The sequence below is a fragment of the Balaenoptera musculus genome, chromosome 4 (assembly GCF_009873245.2).
Source record: "Balaenoptera musculus isolate JJ_BM4_2016_0621 chromosome 4, mBalMus1.pri.v3, whole genome shotgun sequence".
Lineage (NCBI taxonomy): Eukaryota > Metazoa > Chordata > Mammalia > Artiodactyla > Balaenopteridae > Balaenoptera > Balaenoptera musculus.
In genome coordinates, this window is record NC_045788.1 from 30,372,939 (window position 1) to 30,399,253 (window position 26,315).

The 26,315-nt window shown below is 41.5% G+C and overlaps 1 long non-coding RNA gene across 5 annotated transcripts in view; it reads right to left on the minus strand.

Annotated features, from left to right (window-relative positions):
- The window catches only part of LOC118893856, a 92,692-nt gene extending 69,811 nt beyond the window's left edge, over positions 1-22,881 (minus strand). For 4 of the 5 annotated variants that reach the window (XR_005019622.1, XR_005019619.1, XR_005019620.1 and 1 more), the window contains exon 1: positions 22,274-22,540. This is a non-coding gene — a long non-coding RNA (uncharacterized LOC118893856). The other variant, XR_005019623.1, reaches the window with a different exon arrangement.
- Between the last annotated feature and the right edge of the window lie 3,434 nt (positions 22,882-26,315).

Sequence of the window (26,315 nt, forward strand, 5' to 3'; positions counted from 1 at the left end):
ATATGCCTGGCGACCCATCGCTTCATCCCCACCTCCAGCAACACCATTTGATCAGCCGGGCAGCTATGGAGAAAAGCAGAGGGCCTGCTTGAACAGGGTTAGGCCAGAGGTAACTTTTAACTTAAAGAATTGACTCGTCTCCTCCGAATCCCTCTCTTCTAAGTTTAACTAACCAAGTTGAGAGACCAAGGGGGTCCATCACTGAAAGTAAATACCCATCCCGGGTCTATTTAAGCTGGAGTTTGCTTCTGCCTTTCTGAAGAATTCTTGCCCCAAGACCTGTGGTAGGGGGCAGGGTGGTGGCAGGCACCAATAGAAAATGGCACCGTCAAATGACCAAAGACCTGGCGACAGAGGAAGGGACGTGGTCCAGGAAGTGGGGGGACTGTGTGTACTTGCCATGGCTCAGGGAGTCGTCACCACTCAGCCCAATGTTGCCAGATTTTCTGATTTTACTTGCAAAAGAAACAGGAAATCTGCACTTTTTGTATGCAATTTTTCAGTTCTTAAACATTGGCTCATGTATATGTATAGATAAATAGATGATAGATAGATAGATAGATAGATAGATAGATAGATAGATAGATAGATAGATAGATAATGTACTTAACAAATGTATACACATATAGAAACACAGATAACTCCATTCATACATACGGCTCCTTAGAATTAGACTCATAAATAATAGTGACTTAGGTACTGACTAGGACCCTCCTTTGAATCAGAATGAAAACTATGAGCCGGGTATTTTACTCCCATTGCAGAGATGAGGGAAAGTGGGCTTTGAGAAGGTAAGTGATTTGCCTAGAGTCACACAATAAGTAGCTGGGCTGTTCTGCTCCTGATACCAGGTTGCTGCCCAGTTTATGAAGAGACCACAAGATGAATGAACATTGTTCTGACCAAAACAAGCCACAGGAATAATTTCTGTTGAAAACTGCATTTATGCACTTATTTAAGTGAAATCAACATTTCTTAAAGCTTCTTGACCTATGTCACTATCAGAAGCGTGGGGAGATTTCTAGAGAAGGCAGAGTATCTGAGTTTGATGGTGTTTGCAAGTGACCTGGGTGAGCCATTTGCTGTGTTAGCCTGCCATCCATCAAAGATGGTGATGAGAGTGACTGAATCCCTAGGGGTTGCTTGTGAAACATGTTAAAAACTTTAATTGAAAGGATCTCCAACACAGGCCCCAAGTAACTTTCTCATTGTGAATTCCTGTCTTGCCCCCAGATACCCTGAGGCCCTGCCAAATACCAGGGCCAGGTCATTCTCATGTACTTAAGGCATAAACCCCTGGCAGGACCTTTGATGATGCTCAGCTTGGAGTCCTGTGCAACCCCAACCGGGAGGGACGCACTTGGAGCAATGTCATCTGTCAGGGTCTAACCTCTTTTCTGTGAATGTCTGCAAATTAAACCAGCCTTATGGAAAATGGGGATGTTTCATATTTAAAATGTCTTGATTGGAATGTACATATGATGAAAAAGATAAGCTTGGCTTCCTAAAAAAAATTTGCTGTAACAAAGCAGCAGGGATTCCATCAGAAGCTTTTCATGGGCTTCCCTGGTGGCGCAGTGGTTGAGAGTTTGCCTGCCAGTGCAGGGGACACGGGTTCGAACCCTGGTCTGGGAAGATCCCACATGCCGCGGAGCAACTGGGCCCGTGAGCCACAACTACTGAGCCTGCGCGTCTGGAGCCTGTGCTCTGCAACAAGAGAGGCCGCAATAGTGAGAGGCCCATGCACCGCGATGAAGAGTGGCCCCCACTTGCCGCAACTAGAGAAAGCTCTCGCACAGAAACAAAGACCCAACACAGCCAAAAATAAATAAATAAATAATTCTTTAGAAGCTTTTCATGAGCTTCAGGAAAATCCTTTACCAGCTTCCTTTCTCTTGTTTGTGATTCATTCATTCATTCATTGCCCTGACTCAGGCTAGGGTATGATCCCAGGCTTACATTCTATTCAAATCAGTAAACATTTCTTCTTCCAGTTCTAACTCTGGGAAGGTGTCCATAACCTTCCCCAGACTGCCTAGGGGCAGCATGGAGCAAAAGTGGTTAAGAATTCCTGAGTGAAATCTCTCATTCATAAGCTCTTCAAACAAACAAATAAAAATTCTGCCCCTTTAAAAATGTTTTTATTACATCCTTAATGCATGCTCATCAAAGACGAAGTAATGAGAGAAAAGATAAACAAAAACAAAAGTCTTGGTGATCTCACTTAAAAACGTGTGTGTTATTCAGGGTAAGTCATCAGAACTAATGAAATGTTCTCTGAATCTAAGGAAAAGTTAGGCAAGAGCTGGCCCCCAAATTCGCTGCATTCTTTTATTCTTGCAAAGTCTGACACAAGATGATCATTCAGTTGCCTAATCTCCCTGTGGATAAAATTTCTTTGTTGATAGATAAGACTGGTAAAACAGTTATCATCTGTATTTAGAATAATATATAATAGTTTAACAATTACCCACCAATATATACTCTGAGCTGACAATCCAAAGCAATTTAGGACCATTCTCTAAATGTATATTGCAAATCACGTCCCATTATGTGGAGCCCTTATGCTTATGAAGAGAGGCAGAGAATACAAATGTGGGAATGAGATGCAGGGAAGCACAAATTGTGTAAATGAAATCTGGACTGTTTCTGGGAACATAATTTCATGAATAAAGATGATCTAGCATCTCTGAACTATGTATTTTAAGATTAATATTTCTCAATAGTACTTGTCAAAGTGAGTGGCAGTAGAATCCATAATAAGTACTTTATTGAATTATATTTAGTTTAAATATAAATGTAAAAAGGCACCATGAATTCTCATGTCAAATTATGTCACCCAGAAGTTAATTAGTTGTACCATGATTCAAAAAAAGGATTCTTTTTAATTTGGTGAAATACAGGTTTGTATTTCTAACAATTCAATCATTTTTTAATTAATAAAATTTATTCTTTAGAGCAGTTTTAGGTTCACAGCAAAATTGAGCGGAAGGTACAGAGAGTTCCAATATACTCCGTATCCCCACACATGCACAACCTCCCACGATCAACATCCCAAACCACCGTGGTACATTTGTTGCAATCAGTGAACCTACACGAAAACATCATTTCACCTAATGTCCATAGTTTGCATTAGGGTTCACTCACGGTGCTGTACGTTCTACGGGTTTTGACAAATTTATAATGACATGTATCTAATTCCACCATTGTAGTATCATACAGAATAGTTTTACTGCCCTAAAAGTCCTCTGTGCTCTTCCTATTCATCTCTCCCTCCCTTACAACCCCTGGAAACCAGTGATTTTTTTTTTTTTTTTTTTTTTTTACTGTCTCCATAGTTTTACCTTTTCCAGAAAATCACATAGTTCAAATCATACAGTATAAAGGTTTTTCAGATCAGCTTCTTTCACTTAGCAATATTCGTTTGTTTCCTCTGTGTCGTTTTAATGACTTGATAGCTTATTTTATTTTAGCCTGAATAATATTCCATCATCTGGACGATACAGTTCTGTATCCATTCACCTACTGGAAGACATCTTGGCTGCTTCTAAGTTTGGGCAGTTATGAATAAAACTGCTATAAATATCTGTGCACAGGTTTTTGTGTGGACGTAAGTTTTCAGTTCATCTGGGTAAACACCAAGTCCCTTACATACCAGGCTGGAAGCTGGAAGTCCTCAAAGGCATTATTTTTTAAATTTCTAGAAAACTAAAACACTATGGTCAAAAGTTCTGTTGGTTATATTGTTCAGCCTCCTCATCTCAAATTGAAATCAGAACAGATAAGCCCACTTTGGGCGACATTTTTTCTTTCCTTTTCTGAGCTTCTTTTCAGCATTCACTGAGTATTATTTATCAGGCAAGGCAAGAAAATAAACTTTTTCTTCTGGTTTCTTGAATCAAGAATCTACTTAGCTATTTTAACAGATCATTTTTCAAGTAAAAAATGGAAAGGAATCAGGAAGTTGTATTTCTACATTTCCATTTATCATGTCCTTTTATGTCTATTTCAAATCCAAGTCCAAGTCCATCAACCCAGAATGTGAAATCACATCGAAAAAGCTCTATCAAAGTTATTCTCTGTTCCTACTCTCTATCTGAAAAATAAACTTAGAAGATAAAAATCTAATCTGCTGAGACTCAAATGATAGGCTTTGTACCAATGGGTGATAGAGGGGGTACCAATGAGTGATAAGTACACTGATGATGGCAGTCAATATACTCATCACCCTCACTGTAACTATTTGTTGCCTGTCTTTCCTGTGAAACTGTCAGCTCCCCAAGGGCAGGGACAAGGCCTGACTGATTACTCTCTGGCACATGGTCAGTATTTCAATATATATTGGTTGAATGTATCATTGGTTCATCAGATATATTAAATATTAATTAACCTCATTTGTTTAACAGTGATTAAGCACCTACTAGGTACAAGGCTGCATATTGGGTATTTGGGGTGTATGAAGATGAGTGTAGTTCATTCCCTGTCTTCCAAGAGCTTACAACTGTCAATCATTGTAGCAGGCTGTCTTTGTCAAGTCCATATCCCCTCAGGCTCCCCCTCCTCCCACTCTGGATAGTTCCACCAGGAATTATGGCTTCCAGCATCACTCCACATGAAGGCATTCTTTAGCCTTGGAGTAGCTCAGCACCTTAGAGGCAGGCTGGAATTATCAGAGAAATAACATCTCCAGAACAACTCACATCAAATGAGGGTGGCAGTTCCTTGCCCTTCAGTAGAACACTTATGAGCACATGCCACTCAGACTCTCAGGGGGTCCCCAGTGGAGCTGAGCCCAGATGCTCACAGTAGTAACCTGCTCATTAAGATACCCTTTATTAGCTTTTCTCCTTTCTTGGTCTCACTTCCTACTCTGTCACAGTGCTTCCTGGGATCTCTTCCCAAATAAATTATTCTCCCCAAATCCATTACTCTGGGTCTGATTTTAGAAGAAGCATGGACACTGGAGTGTGATAAGTACGAGAGGTATGAACAGAGAGCTATGAGAATGCAGAGGAAGAGGGGATTAATTCTAGCTGGAGAAGACTTGGCATCATTTGAATGCGGTCTAGGTGGGGGCAATGAGTGCACCTGTGGGAAGAGATGCTTCAGGCAGAGCAAACAAAGGCACGATGGTGTTGAAGAACACAAAGCACTCAAGGAATTGTAGGCAATTGGGTCCAGAGGGAATGTGGGTAGAAGAGTACCTCAGACTTTCCCGGAAAGTACTCCAGAGCCCCACACATTCCAGCAAGGAGGCAGTTCTCTCTGGCCCCTTTCATCCTAAACTTCAGCTCCAGTTCCTTACCCTTCTTACACTGGTACTTTGAAATGGCCGGACATTCTTCTTCTCATAGGAATCCGAATATAGAAACAGACATAGCCGCACATTATCTATAAAAGCAGCCATATGGTAACCACTGACCAACCCACTGTCTTTTTCAAGCATGGCACTTTCTTTCTGCCTGTAGATTTGAATTCATGTTTTCTGAGTTCCCATGACATGCTGAGCATTAATATTTTGCTCTTTCTGAGAGCTCATAGTCTAAACATAGTGTCCATGCCTCAACCCAGACAGGGAAATTTTCCTCCCTTCTGTTAGAGGATAATCTTAAATTTTAAAACAAACAAACAAAAAAAGGCAGTGTGTCATGGAGTCAAAGAACATGACCCTGACGTGTACACACTGCTCTGTTTAAGATGGATACAACAAGGACCTAATTAATGTATAGCACAGGGAGCTCTGCTCAATGTTACGTGGCAGCCTGATGGGAGGGGAGTTTGGGGGAGAATGGATACCTGTACATGTATGGTTGAGTCTCTTTGCTGTGCATCTGAAACTATCACAATATCTTTAATTGGATATACCCCAATATAAAATAAAAAGTTTAAAAACAATCCCAAAAAACAAAGAACATGACGCAAGCTAACTTTACTTAGAAATCCACTCTATTACTTCCTAAGCAAGTACAATGCACATGGATGGTCCTGCTCATTCTCTTGCTCTGGGTCCTAGAAATGGTTTTCCTCTAATGAAATGTTCTAACAAGTCATTCAATCTCCAGTGCCGACTCAATTATAGCCTCTTACCATGATCAACAACTGCTAAATTGATTATAAACCCAGAATGAGAGCTGAAAACCAAAAAATAGAGGTGTGGCAGGAGGACGGGAGCAGAATAATTTGGTCATTTTCCCAGCAGAGGAAAGCCAGTTTAGGAAAGCCAAAATGAGTACTTCTGGAACAGGTATACAATATTGGAAAATAACAGAGAAATTAAAGAAGTTATTAAAGCTCGCAAGAGAATCTGGGGAGAGAACACTACTCATTTCAGCTCAGCAGGAGCCAGTTTGCATTATTATGTTTTGCTCTATACTTAGCTTTGAAGAAAGCCACAAATTACAATGGTTAAATAGAGCTTTAGAAAATGGAAAATAGCAACATTTCAAGGACAGAACAGTACTGGGGTAGAATACCCTCCATACCATTCCCAAACTGGGCTGGATCTAGAGAATTCCTGAAATTCCTCCTTCCCTCAAGAAGTTTAGCCATGTGTCCTTTATGAATCCCCATTATTATAATATTGCTTGTGTAATAAATACAGCTTTGTTTTGTTTTTAAAGCAAAGGATCAAACAAAGGTTGGGAGAGAAAGGAAGCTGCTGGAGTACTTCGACCAGGTTGAGTACTTGGGGAAGATACTAACTTAATACATACCTGGATTGAGAAGGGAATGACAATGATCACATTTTTGAGCTCTTTGTACATTTGAGACACTGCTCTATATCATATTACATGTATTAGCTAATTTATCCTCATAACACCCTTATGAAATTGATACGGTACCTAATCCATTTTATAGATGAGGAGACTGGAGCACAGAAAGGCTAACTAACTTGCTCAAGGACATAGAGCTGGTAAGTGGCAGAACCAGGATTCAGTCTGACCCCAAAGCTTGTGTTCTTGATGACCACACTCAGAGACCATGTTAGGAACTGAATGTTTGTGTCCCCCCAATATTCATATGTGGAAGTCCTAACTCCCCTATGTGATGGTATTTGAAGGTGGGATTTTAGGAGGTATAGATGAGGTCATGAGGGTGGAGCCCCGTGCTGAAATTACTGCCCTTATCAAAAGAGAAAGAGACACCAGACCTCCCTCTCTCCACCATGTGAGGACACAGTGAGGGGCGGAACGGTGAGAAAATAAATTTTCTTTTTTAATTCTTTTTTCTTGAGTTGTGGGGGCTGCATTCAGCGGCTTGCGGGATCTTTGTTCCCCGACCAGGGATCGAACCCGCACCCTTGCAGTGAAAGCACAGAGTCCTAACCACTGAGCCACCAGGGAATTCCTTAAATTTCTGTTGTTTAAGTCAGCCAGTCTCTGGTATTGTGTTACAGCAGCCCAAGAAGAGTAAGACCGCAAAGCTATCACAACCAAGCTGTTACCCACAGAGTCAAGGAATTGTAGGCAGGAGAGTTTCAGCTGAGACCCAGGGATTTATTTCATGGGCTTTGCTGTGAGTACCTTGCTTCCTGCAGGATAGGTCACAGAGAATCGCTTGGCCCAAGGGTGATGTAAGGTTGATCCAAGACCAGGAGTTAGACTTTTGTGGGAAACTGCGTAAAGCTCGGTACCTTCCCCGCTATCAGTGGTCACTTCATTCCTGGGTGAAGCTGCTGTTACGAGCAAAATATTCAGTGATTTGGATCTGGACAGGGCTGTTGAAGAAAAAGGGGCGAGTCAGTGGAACTAAGAAAAAACCTTCCTCCTCTCGTTCCTCGGAAGATGGTATGAATCAAGATTTGTGTGAGATACGAAGAGGTTACTATTTGAGGTGCCCTAGCATGTCCCTCTCAGCCTTTCATAGAATCCCAGTCCCAGGTGGTTTAGCTCTAACTCACTTTGTTACAAAATTTTTGCCACTAAGAATAGCAAAAAATTTTGCTCCTATAATACCCTTATGCATATATTCGCTATGTATGGGGAATTTTACTTCTATGGAATAGATTCTGAGAAGTGGGGTTTGTAAGAGGAAGACTATTTTTAATTTGAAAGATATTTTCAGGTTTGCTTTTATTTTTTTTTTATTTTTATTTTTTTTTATAAATTTATTTATTTATATTTATTTTTGGCTGTGTTGGGTCTTCGTTTCTGTGCGAGGGCTTTCTCCAGTTGCGGCGAGCGGGGGCCACTCTTCATCGCGGTGCGCGGGTCTCTCACTGTCGTGGCCTCTCCCGTTGCGGAGCACAGGCTCCAGACGCGCAGGCTCAGCAGTTGTGGCTCACGGGCCCAGTCGCTCCGCGGCATGTGGGATCCTCCCAGACCAGGGCTCGAACCCGTGTTCCCCGCGCTGGCAGTCAGATTCTTAACCACTGCGCCACCAGGGAAGCCCAGGTTTGCTTTTAAATAGGCTCTAACAAATCACTTTCCACTGGTACTGTAGGGCATATTTGCCTTTCTTTCTTAAACATCCTTCCTAAGTTAATGGCTTTCTCTTCAGGGAGAAGCCAGATACTCACTTTCCCAACATCCCTTGTAGTTTGAATGCAGACAGGTGACCTAGGCTCTGCCAATCAGACACCACAAAGACTTCACGTTAGTGAGACAAAGATACAGGTCCTCAGAGAATCCAATCGATATTTCCAGCTTCTAGACATAGCACTGGCAGTCATGCCTCATTCTGGAAGCTCTGCTGCTCCATGACAGAGATATCCTGTCAACCCCTCAGTAGCGGGAATTGGTTGATCTCTTAAATGCACTCGCAGCTGTCAATCCCATTGCCTCTACCCCAGTTGAGGCCACCATGATCTCTTGCTGGGAGAGCAGCAGCAGCAAACTTCCACCTAGTCTCCCACTCCCTAGCATGATTAGAGACCATTTTCCACCCTGCAGCCTGAATGATCTTCCTAAAACTCAAATGTAATCATGTCATCCCCTTGCTTTTAAAACCTTTCATTTTCTCCCCTCTGCCCCAGGCTGAAGTTTCTATTCCTGAGCCTGGCCCACAGAATCCTCCAAGAGCTGACCAGGGATTCCCTCCCCAGGCATGCCTCTTTCTTCCCATCAAATTCTATACTCTAGTCATACTGAACATTTCTCAGGTTCTTGATGGTCCCAAGCATTTTCTCACTTCTGGGCTTTTGCAAACACTGTACCCTCTACTTTCTTTCCTTCTCTTTTGCCTACCTAACTTTTTCTTCTCCAGTTGTCAGCTTACATGTCACATCTCTGATTGCCCAGGACTAGATTATGTGTCCCTTCTCTAGATTACCAGAGCACCTCATAGGTCTTATCTTATCTGTGTTTTCCACTAAGTTATATAAAGGTAGGGACAGTGCCCATTTTGTTCCGTTCTGCATATTCAGTGTCTAATACAGTGCCTGGCACATAGTGGGTAATAAATTCAAATTTGTTGGATTAATAAATAAATAAACAGATGAGACAGATACTATTATCATCATTTAGTCATAGGGTAACTGAGGTTTACAGAGTCTATTTTCTTAAAGTTAGGCTAGTTAACAGTGGACCTGGGACCAGAACACAGATCTTCTGACGCTTAATGTATTTTCAACTGTCCCTCATTGCCCCCTTTAAATGCAATTCATCACTCTTTTAAGCTTAATAAACATCATTATGATGCACAAAACCCCTGTAAGGCAGGTATCTCAACCTTAGCGCTATTGGCATTTGGGGCGAGATAATTCTTTGTTGTGGGGCTGTCCTACACATTGGAAGATGTTTAGCAGTGTCCCTGGCCTCCAACCACTAGATGCTAGTAGTATCCCCCTCCTGATTGTCTCCAGACATTGCCAAATGTCCCGTGGGGGCCAAAATAGCCTTCAGATAAAAAACAGTGTTCTAAGGATACCATGCACAATCTGTTAAATCTCTACAGCTTTGGGTTGAGAATATAAGTCGCAGCACAGACATACCCCCCCCGGTGGAAAGATGGAAGTCAAGTGCAGATTCATGTCCAAACATCGATCTTGCATCTTTTAAGCCACAGGTCACTGAGCCTCAGTTTTCTCCTGTGCAAAACTGAGATCATAACACTCAAAATTGCAGGGAGGATTAGAGAGAAGGTACATAAAGAACTCAATAAGTTACATTAATTTAACTAAACCACTGCTTTCCTTGGGCCAATAGCTAGTGGGTCAATTCACCCAAACATGCATAAAGAAAACATAACTAAAGAGAGGAGCTAGAAATTCAGGGTGAACTGGGATGGGTTTGATGGCAGAAGGTTTTTGCATTCTGGGAGGCCAAGAAAAACCCCAAGTTTCAGGAATGAAAACAAGTATGACATTTGAACAAACTTATGGGCCTGCTGCCTGTTATTTATTCTCTCATAATTTCATGGTTTTATGGAGAAAACAAGTGAAAAAAAATCATACTTAACGATATGTTACCATTTTTTAATATGATTACACACCCCAAATTGGATTGGTGGTGGACTTGGGGAGGCTGCAAGTTTCAAGATCTATCAGAAAGGGAATCAGGTGCTTAGCAGCTGCTCACATTCTCCCTCTCCTTTATGAATTTTAACGCATTTTTATTTAGTATTTGACATACTGTGTTTGTTTACAAGATTCCTTCCATTTTGAATAGCAAGTCTAGAAAAAATATTTTTCTTCTAAGCATCTACCGTTTTTTGCTGACTTCCTACTTTGGCACAACTATGCTGCTCCGGAAAATGCTTTTTAGGGAATTCTACATGGTGTCACTGCCTGAGGGTTCAAAGGATTAACCTAAAGGGATGTAGCATTCCCGCTGGGAACAGTAGAACTCAATCCTCTAACTCCACAGAACTTCCGCCCCCTCCCTCTCTCCCTCCCTCCTCCTCTCCCTTCTCCTACCTGGGACTCCAGAATTGCTTACTCCCCTCTATTCCTAGTGAGATGCTCCAAAATGCAATCTTCTGCAACAGAGCTAGATCCTCTTACTTAGGTCTAAGGAGATCTACCTCCTGAACCCTAAACTTGAAAATATAAGGAAATAATATCTACCAAAAGTCATGCATTAAAATGTCCACTATTAATACTGGCCCAAACCTGGAAATATCCCGAGTGTCCATCGCAGTGGAATGGACGGACTGCAGTTAATCCACAGAGTAGAACACTACAGAGTGATGAGCATGAACAGAGTGCAACTTCATGCATAGACACCGATGAATCTACCACTAACTAAGGAGGGGAGGCACAAAAGAGTACATGTGGTGCTCTTCAGCGATGTTAAAAAGCAGCAAAACTAATCTCTGCCGTTAGAAGTCAGCCTAGTGAAAGTCAGGCAGGTGGTAACCCTGTGTCAGGGGTAGTGACAGGGAGGGTTTTTGGGGGCTGGTTATAAGAGTGTGTTCACTTTGTGGACAACAGTTTCTTAAGAACAGTCTCTCTTTTGTTTTGAATTTTATTTTATTTTTTTACACAGCAGGTTCTTAGTAGTTATTTATTTTACACATATTAGTGTATACATGTCAATCCCAATCTCCCAATTCATCCACACCACTCCCTGCCACTTTCCCCCCTTGGTGTCCGTGTGTTTGTTCTCTACATCTGTGTCTCTATTTCTGCCCTGCAAACTGGTTCATCTGTACCATTTTTCTAGGTTCCACATATATGCATTAATATACAATATTTGTTTTTCTCTTTCTGACTTACTTTACTCTGTATGACAGTCTCTAGATCCATCCACGTCTATACAAATGACCCAATTTCATTCCTTTTTATGGCTGAGTAATGTTCCGTTGTATATATGTACCACATCTTTATCCATTCATCATCAGAAAATCTACAAACAACAAATGCTGGAGAGGGTGTGGAGAAAAGGGAACCCTCTTGCACTATTGGTGGGAATGTAAGTTGATACAGCCACTATGGAGAAACAGCATGGAGGTTCCTTAAAAAACTAAAAATAGAATTACCATATGACCCAGCAATCTCACTACTGGGCATATACCCAGAGAAAACCATAATTCAAAAAGACACATGCACCCCAATGTTCACTGCAGCACTATTTACAATAGCCAGGTCATGGAAGCAACCTAAATGCCCATCGACAGACGAATGGATAAAGAAGATGTGGTACATATATACAAAGAATAGTTTCTTAAAAAACTAAAAATAGAGCTACCATATGATCCAGCAATCCCACTCCTGGGCATATATCTGGAAAAGATGAAAACTCTAATTCGAAAAGATACATGCACCCCTATGTTCATAGCAGCACTACTTACAATAGCCAAGACATGGAAGCTACCTAAATATCCATCGATGGATGAATGGATAAAGAAGATGTGGTACATATATACAATGGAATATTACTCAGCCATAAAAAGAATGAAATAATGCCATTTACAGCAACATGGATGGACCTAGAAATTATCATACTCAGTGAAGTAAGTTAGACAGAGAAAGACAAATATCATGTGATATCACTTATATGTGGAATCTTAGAAAATAATACAAATGAACTTATTTACAAAACAGAAACAGATTTTGAAAACAAATTTATGGTTACCAAAGGGGAAAGGTGTGTGGTGGGGGATAAATTAGGAGTTTGGGATTAACAGATATACCCTACTGTATATAAAATAGATAAACAACAAGAACCTACTGTATAGCACAGGGAACTGTACTCAGTATGTTGTAGTAACCTATAATGGAAAAGAATACATACATACATATGTATGTATGTATGTGTAACTGAATCACTTTGCTGCATACTTGAAATTAACACAACATTGTAAATTATATGTCAATGAAAAAAAAAAGAGTGTGTTCACTTTGTGAAAATTCACCGAGCTCTTCACTGACGACTTGTGCATTTTTCTGGATGTAGATTATACATAAACATTCACTAAAAAAATCAAGCAAAAAATAAAACGTTTAAAAAAAAAACCCAAAAATTTCCAACATTTTTATTTCTTTGAAAATCCTCTTTCTTTCACTTTAGGCCTCTCTCTCATAAAAGGATATAGTCTCATAGCAAAATTATTTTAAGCTTTAATAACACTTTTCAGAGACTAGAAGAAGAGCTGAAAGATCTGAGTTCTAGTTTCCACTTAATTTTCCTATTGATTTCTGTGAACTGTGCATTAAGCACAGAATGTTACTGCCGCAAGATACCGCAGGGATCATCCAGTAAGTCTCCTCCAACACCTTCCTTCTCCATAATAGGGAAACCGAGGTCTAGAAAAATGAAGTGACTTACTCAGGGACATGTGTTCTTTAGTAATAAAATGGCATGGAAAAAAATTTCAAAATGAAAGTGGCAATGACAGTTTGTGGCCCAAAATCTTCCCTGATTTCTCCTTCTATTTAGGAATGAAAATATTACTGATAGGGAGAAGCAACTGGGTCATTATATAAATACAGAACTTTATTTAATTTGCTCAATTTAGATAAGAGCTAATGCTCTCATTTGGTTATTGTGAAACAAGATTCCCTTTTAATTGGCACTTACAAGATAGTTTCTCTTTGAGACTAAAAAAAAAAGATGAAATAGGAGAGTGTAGGTTATGCTCCCATAACAAACAGCCCCCAAATCTCGGTAGTTTGAAACAGCTCAGGTTTATAATTATGCCACGTGTCTATCAAATGTCAGCAGGAGCTTTGTTCCACCTTTTCATGGTCCTCTGTCTGGGACTCAGGCTGAAAAGTAAGCCAGTCTCTGGATTGAGACTGGTTGTGATGGCAGTGGGGAGAGAGAATGTATAAAGGCACACACTGGCTTTTAAACCTTCTGTCTGGAAATGACACACGCAACTTCCACATCCATCTCTGCATCAGAGCAAGTCTCCTGACCACTCCCAACCTCCCATTGCAGGGAAGTACAGTCCTATGGTGAGTTGAGAAGGAGGGAGAGCTGGAATATTTGGGAACAGCTCTAATAACTACCTCAAAATGCAACTGAAATTGTCCCCATTGGGAGTCCCACATTTCCTCGTGAGTTTTACTGTAATCACTGAGACCTATGCTATTTAAATATATGATGGAGTGAAGATAGATAAACTCTGCAGAAAGTAATAGACATAAAAGGCAGCATTGGCAGGTGTAAAAAAAACTCTTTCAACTGTCATTGAAATGATTTTTATGAAAGACACAAAGTGGTTTCATCTGCCTTTCTGCAAATAATTTAGCGGCTGAATGATCAATACTCCTCTAAAGTGCCCAGGAACCATTTTGACCAGAGGCAACTAAATAAATGAATTGCCCTCCAGAGCTATAACATTAAACTTAAATGAAGGCAGCTTACATGGATGCAAACAAAGGTGTCCCTTGTGGTCATTGTAAGCATTAAACATAAACTAGGGGAGAGTGCTTTTAAGTAGAAAGGAAAAAAATTCATTTTGGGGGGGCTCTGATCTCTAATGTTAAATTTTTTAAAAAAAGAAAGAAAGAATTTGACAGGTAATAGTTTGTTTTTCATGACTTTCTCCTGTTTTTTTCCTCTGCCCACAAACCTAACCATAAAGTCATCAGTACTGATAAGTTACTCACTCCTCAGCCTCTCTAAGCTGTCACTTTCCATGCTGAGTTTCAAGGGATATTGTCTTTGGTGAGTAGCAAATATTGTATTAAAAAAACATCTAGTTAAGACATGCATTTAAATGCACACTGGTCAAAAAGTAAAACTGGAATATAAGTAACAGTTTATTAAACATACACACACACACACACACACACACACACACACACCACACCACACCACAATTTGGCTAGTTAGCAGGTGCCAATGCATGGTTTTTCTCCGGAATTAAATATCCTGTTTATGTGCTCTTACACTTCAAATGATGCCGAGTTCAAATACTTTCTTTACAACTTGAAAAAAAATGTTAATACATATAATACATCCTTCTGGTACCTCTGTAGCAGGAATACTCTTGATGCTCTACAGTCATATTATTTGTTAGTTTCAATGTCCAAGTATTTGTGTGTATCATGGTATAAGACCATACATGGACTTAATGGTTGCATCAGGGAATACAAATGATCTAGGTTATAAATGATCTTCCAATTTTTTAATTCTTAAAGAAAATTTTTAGGTGAAATTTTTTTTCAATGTGGAATATAAGAGTGAAAAAGTGATATTCAGATATGATTCTGGAATATTAAATAACATTTCAATGTTAACAGCTTCTAATAAAGATATAAATTTTGAGGCCCACACCAAGGGTATGGGCTCTTGGAACAGAGGTCCAGGAAGGGCAGACAGTCAGGTGCAGATGGTAATTTACTGAGGCCAGGCCAAGGTGGGCCAGCAGATGGCGTGAAGAAAAGTGGTGGTCAGGAGGGCTAGGAGAGGAAACAAAAGGTGAGACAGGGTCTTGCCTGCTGGGTCAGAGGCAGTGCAGATACATGAGAGCACGCCAGGGGACAAATTTCTCTGACACCCTCTGAAGGACTTCTGTCTTTCCAACCTAAGGTCTCCTTGCTTGTTACGATCCCCAATAGAAGTTTAGTCCTTCTGGGACTGAATGTCAGCCTCATTCTTCTAAGAACTCTCTAGCTGGGGACAAAGGTTTTGCCTACTAGCCTGACTTAGGCCTCCAAGGGTGGTCTCCATATTCACATTTGTTACCTGAGTGCCCGAGCTTGGCACATATAGGTGCTTAAATATTTGTTGAATAAATGAATTTTGAATAAAAAAAACATGAGCAGGATGGAAAGTGGAGCAAACGGTGGTGGGCACATTCTCTTCATCTGATGGTCCCTCTTCAATAAATCATTCATTCCTGGTCTAGCACCAGGGCCCTTATGAGAGCATCCCTAGCAAACAAGGCACCTTTCAGAGTTTCAGAAGGTTCATTCAATCCTTTGCCTGGGTTTCTTCCTTTGTTGGCATTTCAACTTTAGTTCTGCTGAAATAACTTTCTAGGTCCAACATGGAGACACTCCTGCCTGGGGTGCCACGTCAGCAAATGGAATCTCAGATAACTTTCGTGTCCCTATAAATGCTCCACTCAACCGGAAACGTAATATATCCAGTCAGCCAATCCCCAAACACCAAGCCAACTCTGGGCCTTTTCACCCCAGACATCAATGGACTATGTGGTGGACTGTGTGGTACCAGCCAATCAGAGAGTTTCTATTTTTCTCTTACTTGCTCTTTATTCTTTATCCTGTAAAAGCTTCTGCTTCATTTTGCAGTTCTACAAAAAAAGACTGTCTGCTTCATGAAGTGTTAAATAAAGTTCGTTTCTATCACCTAAATTGTCTTCTTTAATCATTTTTAAACAGCTCTTACATAGGAACTCAAAGTCCCTTCGTTAACATTCATTTATGCTACAAGGTAGTTAGATTAAAAATGTCAACACTCTCATGATACAGAAGGAAGCCCAAAGGTACAAGTATAATTTCATGGGGAGGAAGTGTGGAAGAAGATTAGTAACCTCTTAAATTACATTGATCTTACTGTTGACTAGTGAAGAGTAAGGTACCTAATTTTGTAAATGCCAAAAGCAGCAGAAAAGCACCCATGTATAAATATATGCCCTTTCAAATAAATTTGACAATGATTGCATTTTGAAAACATAGTAACTCTGGCCTCTCAGGGACAATACTCATCTTCAAACACCTAACTAAAATCTCGAGCAGATAAACACCTGAAGTTTGAAGCTGAACACCCTTAGGTTAATATTTTATATCACCAAGAAAATAATAACAAAAGGGACACTGATTTTTTAAAAACATTTTCAAATACTCCAAGCTTTAAGGTACACTTTTTTCCAAAGCACACATTGAAGACATCACAAACTAACATTAATATCTTCCTGCATTTATAACTATCCTTGCAAATTTATTGTGAGAACACTAACTGGGAAGCAGTATTTTCAAAATGTGTTTTAACATCTCTAGAAAAGCTTTTGTCCCCTTTGCTCTCTGGCCAACCGTGCACATCTTTATGTTCCTTCTGACTGGATTAATAGTGGATACAAACATGACATTTCTGGGATGGAGACAGCAGACCAAACCAAACCAAACCAAATTCATGTTGCCCTTAAACTTCCAGTTTCAAAAGGATTCACCAAAGTTCTCAGCAGCTGTCCTTACTTTGGCTGTACATTAAAACAGTCTGTGAAGCTTTAAAAAAAATACAGATACTCAGACCCCAATGGAGACCATCTGTAATCTTTGGAGTGTAGAGCCCAGAAATTTGCTTTATCAAAACTCCTATATGATTCTAATCCAGTGCTATGGTCTAAATATTTTATCCCCCCCAAATACGTATGTTGAAATCCTAATGTCCAATCTGATGGTATTAGGAGGTGGGACCTTTGGGAGGTGAGTAGGTGAGAACGCAAAGTTCTCATGGATGAGATTAATGCCCTTATAACTGAGGCCCGAGACAGCTGCCCTACACTTTCCACCACGTAAGTATACAAAGAGAAGTCTGCAACCTGGAACAGAGTCCTCACCCAACCACGCTAGCACCTTCATCTTAGACTGCCAGCCTCCAGAACTGTGAGAAATAAAGATCTGTTGTTTATAAGCCACCTTGTCTGTGGTATTTTGTTACAGCAGCCCGCACAGACTAAGCCATCCAGCTGGGGTTGAGAACCCTTCAGGCTACAACCATAGGAACTGAGAAGCTGATCTGATAATGTCTCTTACATCTAACTTTGTTTATTTAGAAGGCCCAAACATCTGTTAGCCTGGAGGTAATAGCTTGATGATGCTCCTCAAAGTTCTCATTTTCTTATCACCTTCATAATTTTTACCACATTCATGGATCTATCATGTGTCCTAGTCTTTAATTAAACTTTTTCTCTAAATTAAATTACATTTTTTTTGAAGCTCCAAAAACATTTATTAAGTTAACTAAAGAAGTGTCATCAAAATCCACACTAATAGACAAGTTCTGTTGCAACTTAAAAGGGACTTTCCGGGCTTCCCTGGTGGCGCAGTGGTTGAGAATCTGCCTGCCAGTGCAGGGGACACGGGTTCGAGCCCTGGTCTGGGAGGATCCCACATGCCGCGGAGCAACTGGGCCCGTGAGCCACAACTACTGAGCCTGCGCGTCTGGAGCCTGTGCTCCGCAACAAGAGAGGCCGCGATAGTGAGAGGCCCGCGCACCGCGATGAAGAGTGGCCCCCGCTTGCCACAACTAGAGAAAGCCCTCGCAGAGAAACGAAGACCCAACACAGCCATAAATAGAAATAAATAAATTTAAAAAAAAATCATTTAAAAAAAAAAAAGGGACTTTCCAAAGTCTTTAGTGGCCGTGGAATTTTGTACTAAACATCATTGAAGTAAGTAAGTAGTCCACTGGGCTGGGCCTTTGTTTTAGGGGACCATTGACGGAAACCACCCACCTTGGCCAGGCACAATAATAACTGCTTGCACCTGTTGTCTCACAACAGGAGGTCCCGATAAGGAACACGGTGCTGCCTCGGAAAACTAACGGGGAGAGTTCGGGAGGGGTCAAAAGGGGGGAGGAGACACCAGCCCAACCTCCCAGAAACCCTCACCCTGGAATCCATCTTGGCTGAGAGATGCACAGGCACCACCAGGAAGGACCATGAATTAGACCAAATATGGACACAAGCAAGATGATTGGCCAGAGACAACCTGGAAGGTAACCCCATTACCGTAAAACCTGAGACTGCGAGCCACGGGGCAGAGCAGTTCTCCTGGGTTCCCTGACCCTGCTGCTCTCCCCTTGAGCACCTCTTTCCAATAAAGTCTTTTGTTTTTGTCAGTATGTGTGTCTCCTTGGGCAATTCACTTCCAAGTGTTAAAGAGACCACTCTTGGGCCCTAGAAGCAGGTCCCCCCTCTTCTGGTAACATGTGCACTTTTTGGTTATATGGCCTCTAATGTAAAGGTGTTTTGCTATAACTGGATTTGACCTCTTCCATACAAGAAGATCTAAATTTTAATGCAAAGTACTGTTTGGCTACGTTCTTCATGACCGTTAGCACTGCTCACCTTGTTCTCATCCTTCTGACTGACAGTTCACACTGGCATCAAAGGTGAATTCACGAGAGTAGAGGTGAGATATTGTTAGGCAAGTCTTCTTCTGACGAACCTCAAGCATTGCTTCAAAATCAGTATCGTCTTCCATTTTCTCTACATGCCTGGGCAGGCTTTTGCGTCCCTGCGGCGCTTGTACTCCGAAAGAGGAGGGCGGCCACTGGCTGTTGCTACTGTTAGGTCTCTAGGCCCCAGGCCGTGGAACCGCACACCCCAAATTTTGGGCTCTGAGAGCGGACAGGCCCCAGTGAATCTAAAGGAAACAATGGGATCAGAGGAGCCGCATGAGAGTTCAGGACGGCAGCTTCGGCAGCTCAGGATACACCCCTGTGACAGCAGCAGCAAGCTCTCTCCGCGCAGAGCCCTCAGCACGGGCTCTCGCGAGAAGCTGCCTCCACTTCTAGTCTGGAGCTGCCGAAACCTCACGAGATCTAAGCATGGCCCCAGCGACCCTGGCCCGGTTCTCCCGCAATGACTGCGCCACGGACGTTCCCATCCCCCACTCAGAGAGGTACTTTTGACTCCCCACTCCAGATAGGCATCCACATCTCCTAAATTACATTTTAAAACCGAATGATAATTAAAAACAAAATTTTTTATTACAACTGTAAATAAGAAATCAGTAGTATTTGCCATCAAGAGAAGGCAATGGGGGAGAAAAAAGAAAAGCAAAACCAAACACCCTTGTGTTATTCAAAGTAAGCCAGACACTGTTGTTTGCCTAAAGGTATCCAGACAGAGGTCTGCTCTCTGTTAACAAGGGATTGGAGAGTCTTGTTTAGTCACCTAGCACACTGACCCCTTGCTTCAGACCTAGGCCTAAGGCTTAGGGCTACTCTTGGCCATTAGGATTGTTCAGGAAAGGCCGTGTGAGCCAATTTGTGTTGATGAAACATGAGGAGGAAATTTCCTGGAGGCTTCTGGGAAAAAAATTTTTTTTCTCTCTTTTGAGAGACCCTGAAAGATAATGCATCTCTTCCTCTGGATGCTGACTGGGGCCAATGTTGAGTACAAATGCCCTCCCTGGAGCAGCCTCAGCCATGGGAAGAGCTACTGCCAGCCCAAGAGTGAGGCCAGATACTAGATGCCCCAGAGCCAGCTCAGCAGACCAGCCAGGACTCCTCCCTCCTGCCCTCTAGGCTATTTCAGGCCTTGAGAACATCCTGAGTTGGGTTTTCTGTTTTTAGCAACCAATCACATCCTAATACAGGGGAAACAGCAAGTGTTTAAAGATATACTGGCACCTGACAGAGACTTGAGGATTGGGAGAGAATGGTAAAGGAGCAATATCCGTATTGATTCAAGGTCGTCTAATGGCATGTATATCCATCAAATAAGGTTAACTTAATGGCATACAACCCTCACTTGGGAAGTATTTGTCCTAGGTCGGGAGAGATTGATGGCTTAACAGAAACAAAGCTTCAATAGGCTATGCTTGACTTTTGTTTACTTCTTGATAACTTTTCTCAATAAGAAAATCCAAAGTGCACGTTGCCAGCTGCACTTCAACTCCCATAGGAGTCTTTGAAAGTGTGGGCTGGGGATGGGGGAAGAATAACTTATCAAAATAGTGTCTGTGCCTCTGGCATTAAGCATGGAGCTCTCTGAGCATTTCCTAAGTCATATCCTTTAATGTAATCATTTTATTTGGGGGAATCTAATCTTAAAAGTAGAAAAAAACTATGCAGAAATATTTTAAATTTCTATATATTTTATAATAATGAAGTGATCTAAATGCCCAGCAGTAGGAGAAGATTAGGTAAATTATAGTACATCCACTTGGTGGCATATTAGACTACTAATTACAGTGATGTTTCCACTAACAATACAATGCCATATAACCACTTCTCTATTAAATTGGTCGGTGGAATATGCAGAAAGAAATATTGTACAGTATTTTTTAAACCTTTTGACCACAACCCAGAATAAAGAGTTAACTGAAAAAAAAAAAAAAATGCCCAATCTAAAAGTGGCTAGCTATGTTTTATTCAGGGACCTTACTGAGGACTGTAATTGGGGAGGCAGCCTCTCAGATAGCTCTGAGGAACTGTTCCAAAGAGGTAAGGGAGGAGCCGGGATATATAGGAGTTTTTGTGGGGGTGGGGCGGACAGTAGTGGAACATCAAAAGATCACTGCTAATCACAAAACGCAGACATCTCAAGTTAATGATTTTAGTGCTTTTCTACCTATGGGAAGATGAAAGAGTCTGGGCTCATTGAAACTATTCCTTTGATATGCATCTGAACTATCTAGGGTCAGTATCCTGTTTTTCCTCCATCCTGAGTCCTGAACTCCCGGCAGGGCACATCGTGGTTGGCGGTGGTGCCCTGGCTGATGGCTTGATGGCAGCCAACGTTTGTTGTTTACTGGAATGACAGACAACCCTCTCTGTCCACACAGTTCATTTTGCCTCTTAACCCAGGACATCTTATACATACTTTTATTACTAACACAACGGCTGCAGGAAACCACGCTTGCCAATGCTGGGTGTCATGCATTTTGGCATTTTATATAAGTTTCCACTGGGTCTTTTCCAGTTCTAGTTAGACCAACCACATGGGTTTCATCACCAGTGACAGCTCGTGACCCTTCACGGATTGAGCATGATCCCAAAGATGGAAAAAGAACAAATGACAAAAACGTATGTCTAGAAAACATACTTGGGGAGAACGTGCCAAACTGTCAACAGGCTTGCAACTCCAAGGGATTTATTTATATTTTCCAATTTGTCTCTAATAAACTTTACTACTTTTTATAATAGAGATAATATTGCCATAGTAATTCTTAAGTTGTTCCCAAGGCTTCTCCTCTCCAAGCTAAGTAATCTCAGTTCCTCGCAATGCAATAAATTCACTTTATACCTCCTGATAAACTCCTGAGACCAAAGACAGGGGTGGCAGCCAGAGCCACAGGCAGCTTGTGAACCTGAACCACACCCTGAACAGCTCTGGGCTTTAGCACTTCCTGACTCAGTGCCCCACGTGACCACTGCTGAATTATGTACACTTTAATGAGGAGATTGATGTCACAGTTATCTGAATCCTTGACTTCTCCTTTCCTTCCTTTCTTCCAACACAATCTTATTGAGTGCCTGTTATGTTCCAAATACTATTCGAAAGCTATATAAAAATATGTTTGTATTTTTCAGTTTTTCTATAATGAGCATGGATTTCTTCCATAGTTAGAAAAAAATACACATTGTTTTAAAGGAAGACCTTAAGACATAGATCTTGCCTTCAGGGTGCCCACAGCCCAGGAAAGAAGCAGTCAGGTAAACAAATATGTCAGTATGGGACTTACCTCAGTCCCTTGCACACCTCCTGCTCTGGCCAGAAAGTGGCTCCTCTGAGAAGCTTTTAATTATTAGGGGCAAAGGGGTTTGTCTTTCTCCTTGCCCAGGACACCGTGAAATTCGTCTGACTCCCATCTCTGCCCCCCACTCCTTAAATCTCCATTTCCATTTGCTGGTTGAGAGAGAGAGAAAGAGCAAAAGTGGAGAGAAGAAAGAGAGAGAGGAGGGAGAGAGAGGCACCTAGCCCAGCCAGAGCTGTTTGGATCTGAGGTGGATTGTACCTTGGCCGTAAACATCTGACTGAGGTTAGTGTTGGGGGAATCCTGTGGTGCTGGGAACACCTTGTCACTTTGCACCCTTCTGAGCTTGAACAGTGTAACGCAGGCTAGGTGGTCCATCAGAGTTTATTTCCCTGGTTTTCCAAGTGTGTCGTGGATGGCCTGGCTGGTGACCTCTGGAGGAAAGAGACAGCGGCTCCATGTTGGTCTGGCATCAATGACTGCAGCCAGATCTTTCTGGTTATTTTCAGGTTTTCTCAGTTAATGAGTAATGTTCTGATGGTAGCTTCTCTTCAGGACATTAACTTCTGATTCTGGTATTTCCCCGAAGAGGTTCAAACAAGTTCGCAGACAGCAAGCTGGATAAGTCACTAGAGAAAACTGCGTAAGACTCTTAAATCTATGCTCCAATGGCCGCTGCTCCTGGAGAATAATTGATTTATCACCATCTTGTTGAAGGAAGTGTCTGTTTTCCAACATGGGCGGCCTGTCAAAATGTAATATAACGCCAGGGGCAACTCCAGTCAGTCAGGGATATTTTAACTCAGCAATTCCTTAACCTTTTGGACTCTTGCTGTAATCAGAAAAATTTCCCCTCAGCATATTCTTTTAATAATCCCTTGGACACAGTCGTGGCAGATTGTGACACGTCTAACCATCACAGACTGCCCGGCCTGAGTGTTCACACAGCGTGTGTCCGCCTTCCAGGGCCACGGTTCTGCTGAATCATGTTCTTCTGATATTTGTGGGGCTGCTCAGGGAAACAAGAGGTGTCCGGGAGGCTGGGAGGCAGATTTCAGGGTTCTGGAAAACCTGGCGAAAAACATTTCTCTCCAGTGCCTCTTTTGTTTGCACCTCATGATAAATATTCCTTTGGCCGTTTTATAAACAGACTGCTAAAATGTCATCTTTTTAGAAGTGTGAGCGGCTCGTTGCAGAGGACTGCTGGGAGTCAAGCAGACCAGGGGCAGGAGGTGCCTTGGCCTGAGTTGGCGATTTGACAACAAGCAGGCTGTTTGTCTGAAGAGTTGGCCAGGACTGGAAAATTTCAAGGTACCGTCTTTCACGCAGACAGAAAAAACAAAACAAAACAAAAACAAAAAACCCTGCTGATCCTCTGAAAGTCAAACAGGGGTTTCTGGGTGCATTTCCGTCTGTCTCCATGAATGTCTCTCCGTCCTGTGTGTGAGAAGCATGGAGGACAGAGCAGCAAAGGTAGTCTTAGAACCTGGAACAGGAGGGCCCAGCTGGTCTAGAAAGGGGGTAACCCCACTCTCCTCCCCCAGCCTTGTCTCTCTTAGGAGCAATAAACAATAGCTCATGGAATGAAGCAGACAGATAAAATGGGGTATTTACCAACCCAAACAGCCGGTCTGTAGAGTGCGAATGAATTAGGTCATCTTGATAATACATTTGGGATCCCCAGAAGCTGAATATATTGTGAGACAAAGGAGCATATTATTTGAATTCACGCTTGTTCGATTACTGCAGAAATTAGTTGTAACTGGTTTCAGGCCCATCCAGCCCAGAGAGAAGATGGAGCCTGTCCTGGTTCGCTCATTAGCACACCATTGATGGAATTCCATCTGAATTCCAGAAATTCCCCGGAGACTCATAAAATATACCTTAGTTGCTACACAGGACACGTTGGAAACCGGGAAAATAAAAGTCTTAATCTGTAAACTGAGGAAAAATACTGGACGCCTCAGGAAAGGAAAATGCCCAGGACTTCCTAAGCTAATGGGAGCTGGTCCTCCAGACCGAAAGCCTGTTTCCATTCAGTGGCTCCCAAGGCCTTATGTTCAGCAGGCCCAGATTTTTCTCAGCTCAACGGAGCAATGCTTGTTGACAGACACACCTGCTTTACATTTGAATGGTTCCGATGCAGCAATTTTTCACTGGAAGCTTACAGATTATAGTCACAACCCATTGCCTCCCATTGGTAATGAATGATTTAAGAGCCGGTGCTGTCCCATACAGTGACCAGCGGCCACATTAAGGACTTGCAATGTGACTAAGTCCCAGCTGACATGTGCTGGAGGAGTACAATACACACCCGGTTTCAAAGACTCAGGACACACCTGAAAATGTTGCATAACTCAGTGACGTTTTATATCGATTACATGTTGACGTGATAATGTTTTGGAAAGAGTGACTCAGATAAAGTATATTATTAAAATTAGTTTCACCTGTTTCTTTTAATCCTTTTTAATGAGGCTTGTAAAAAATTTAAAGTCACTTATGTGCATTATAACGGATAGCACAGCGTTAATGGTTTCATTTCAAGTGTGTAAAGAGTCATCAGCTCCATTTCCCACACCCCGTCAAAAATCTTCTTTTGGTCTAATTTTGAAGTCCTTTAAGTGAAACACCAAGCTTTTTTTGTTGCCAGAATTAGTGACAACTTTCAAAATCCAGTGGCTTTTAAAATGGGCAATGACTACTCAGTAGATTTGCACTAGGAAACCAGGAAAGAAACATTGGTCAAAGGGACAGTCCCACAAAGATGTTTCCAGTCAAACATTACATTTTCTTCACCAACCTCTTTCCACTTCTCCACCTGCCGTCACCCCAACAATGCACAAAATGGAGGTTTGTCTGAGCCCCACTGCACAGGTCTGACACAAACAAATAATTGTCTAAGAGTTATACCAAAATTTTACATACCAATAGGGCTGGATTCCTTTCAGGCATAAAATACTATGAGCAAAAGGAACACGGGAATTAGAAAAGAGACTCTAAACCTGGAGGCAATGGAAGGACATGATATCCATGAAATCCTGCAAGTATCCAGCCATTCACAGCCATCTCTCTCTGAGGAGATAGTGTCAGCACCTAAGAAAGGTCAGATTCCAAAATTTCTGCCTAGATAAATTCATTTTAATGCTCTTTACATATTATCACTCCGTCAAGCTCAGAGGTACATGAGAAAGAGCCTATGAAGAAGTTGAACCAGAAGGATACTGTATTCAAGAACCAAGATGCAGATTTGGGGAAAGTGAGGGATTAAGTGAAAGTCTGCTAACTGAAAAGTGAGACCTTGGAAGTTCCCAGCCCCGTACTCCAGGAAGTCAAGGGACGCTTATAAATACCACCAAGCTGGAGATCAGAGGATCTTCTCTGGAGAAACTGAACCACCACAGAATAAAGATATCCAGAAATTGCCTTTTTTAGGGTCGCTGTGAAAAAGCCAGATGGCCATACAATTGCCCCACAGTAAAGCCCACCAACCAACAAGCTCCATTCAAACACACAGTGTAGCTTAAGCTGAATTACAATATCCAAGGATGACAGCCTTTTAAGGAAAGCCTCTGGTATGAAAGGGAAAAATCAAAATTAAATATGAAGCCAAAAGTTAGAGGAAAAAGAGAGGATACAAAAAACCAGAATAAAACTTTAAATCCAGAAAGAGAGAATAGAAAAAGAAAATACTGGAAAGGAAATTATATATTAAAAACTAATAATAATATAAGAAAACTTATCAGAACTGAAGGACATGAGTTTTCAGATTGTAAAGGTCTAAGGAATGAATGAAAAAGAGCTATGTATCAAGGCCCATCACAAAATTAAGGGTCTCCAATGCTAAATAGAGGCACTCTAAATCTTCCAGAGAGAAAGCATGTCACATATAAGAATTGGAGGTCAGAATGACATCAGATGTCTCAACCACAGCATTTAAAAATAAAAGACAATAAAGCAAGTTCAAAATTTTGATGGAAAATTATTTTCAACCAGGAATTCTATACTCACGCAAATTAGTATCTTAATATGA